A 2144-nucleotide genomic window follows, 5' to 3' on the forward strand; every position below is an offset into this window, starting at 1 on the left:
GGTCGTGAGAATGAGCCCCCTCTTGGGTTCCACGCTCAATGCAGAGTCCACTTGAGATTCTCTCCCTCTCCCTCTGCACCTCCCCCTGCTCATGCTCTGTCTTTCTAAAATAAATAAGTAAATAAAATCTTTAAAAAAAAACGACGAAAAAAACTAATCCAGGGGGAAAATGACTCCTGATTTCCTTGACCAGCTATTAACATTTCAAATCTATGGGTAATACTTAGAGCTCTGATAGAATTCTTAAATGAGTAAATTATGGGGCACCTCGATGGCTCAGTTGGTTTAGTGTCCGACTCTTGGTTTTGGCTGGTGTGTCCTGATCTCAGGGTCGTGAGATGCAGCCCTGCATTGGGGCTCTGTGCTCAGTGGGGAAGCCGCTTGAGGTTCTTTCTCTCTCCCTCTCCTTCTGCCCCTCCCTGCTTGTGCTTGCTCTCTCTATAAGTAAATCTTAAAAAAAAAATTCTCAATGTGTAAATTTCCTTTTACTGTTATTAAGGACCACTGGTGACTAATTTGCAAACTAGTATTTTATTGAGAACATGGAAGCTATTAGAACCTAACAAAGTTTGCTATTTGGGGCTATATTTTGAGTGAATTTAGAGAGAAGAGCAGATTTGACTAATTGGGCTTTAAACCTTAAGTTGCTGGACTTCCAAGGATTTTTGAAAAAAATTTATTTTTGGTGGTAGAGCACTTTTTTTTTTTTTTTAAATATTTTATTTATTTGTCACAGAGAGCACAAGCAGGGGGAGTGGCAGGGAGAGGGAGAGGAAGAAGCAGGCTTCCGGCTGAGCAGGGAGCCCGATGCGGGGCTTGATCGCAGGACTCTGGGATCACCACCTGAGCCGAAGGCAGATGCCTAACCAACTGAGCCACCCAGGTGTCCCGCACTTTTGTTTTTTAACTGAAATATAGCTGACACACAATGTGGCATTGGTTTCATGTGCACAGCATAATGATTTGACAACTCTATACATTATGCTCTGCTCACCACAAGCATGGCTATCATCAGTCACCATACAATGCTATTACACCACTGACTATATTCCCTATGCTGTGCCTTTCATCCCCGTGACTTATTCTTTAGCTGGAAGCCTGGATCTCCCACTCCCCTGAGAGTTTGACCTTTAATATTACAGATTTACAAAATCAAAATTATGTACTATACAGGAAACTGTATTTTTTCTTTCTTTTTTTTTTAAGATTTATTTATTTGACAGAGAGAGATACAGCGAGAGAGGGAACACAAGTAGGGGGAGTGGGAGAGGGAGAAGAGGCCTTCACACTGAGCAGGGAGCCCGACGCGGGGCTCGATCCCAGGACCCTGGGATCATGACCTGAGCCGAAGGCAGATGCCCAACGACTGAGCCACCCAGGCTCCACAGGAAACTGTATTTTTTTCTTAAATTCAAGGCAAAGTACAATGTACTCTATTGAAAAGTACCGGAAAGCAATTTAATAGATTTGAAATACATACTGTTGTATGTGATTAGACGAGATGTTTAGTATTATTTTACAGTCTCATAAATGTCTTTCATAGTTGAGATGGTTACCATTTCCATAAGTTTGGCTAGATCTACTTGCTTTTGGTGAACACTTTTTGTTTCAAATGTAAAAAAGACTAAAATTCAGCTTAAAAATTTACAAATAGGTATGGACACAAAACACTATAAGCCCTATATTCCATTTGTTAGTAATTTTGCCTTTCTTCTTTTGAGTTTTGAGATTGTCAGAGTTTTTTTTTTTTTTTTTTTTTTTTTTCTCTAAGTGTTAAAGAAAGAATGGAATTCCAGTAGTCTTCATACTGTGGTTTCTTCTAACTGCCAGTGAGGAAAGCATGCTCATTCTTCCTGACACTGCAAAGAAGCATTAAAAAAAACCCCTGTTATTTCTACTAGAGAAGCCTTGTGAGATACCAGGACCACAGTGATTAGAGCCACCGCGCAGGTGAAAGTAACCTGTTAACCTCTCACCTTAATTCTGATTGGTTATATACCTAATATAATGCATGGTCTTGATGCTAATATTTAAAGTGACAATTCCATTTTCTGAAAGGTGATGGAGGCATTAATATACAGACAATGCTGTATATGGTGGAAGTAAATAATGACGGTATCTCTATCACCTCCTCTACACATGTA

General features: G+C 40.0%; 1 protein-coding gene across 1 annotated transcript in view; it reads left to right on the top strand.

The window, feature by feature from the left end:
* Positions 1 to 2144, top strand: part of ASB3 (ankyrin repeat and SOCS box containing 3) — a 162335-nt gene that overhangs the window by 15251 nt on the left and 144940 nt on the right. The window lies entirely within an intron of this gene.

The sequence above is a fragment of the Halichoerus grypus genome, chromosome 10, assembly GCF_964656455.1.
Source record: "Halichoerus grypus chromosome 10, mHalGry1.hap1.1, whole genome shotgun sequence".
Taxonomy (NCBI): Eukaryota; Metazoa; Chordata; class Mammalia; order Carnivora; family Phocidae; genus Halichoerus; species Halichoerus grypus.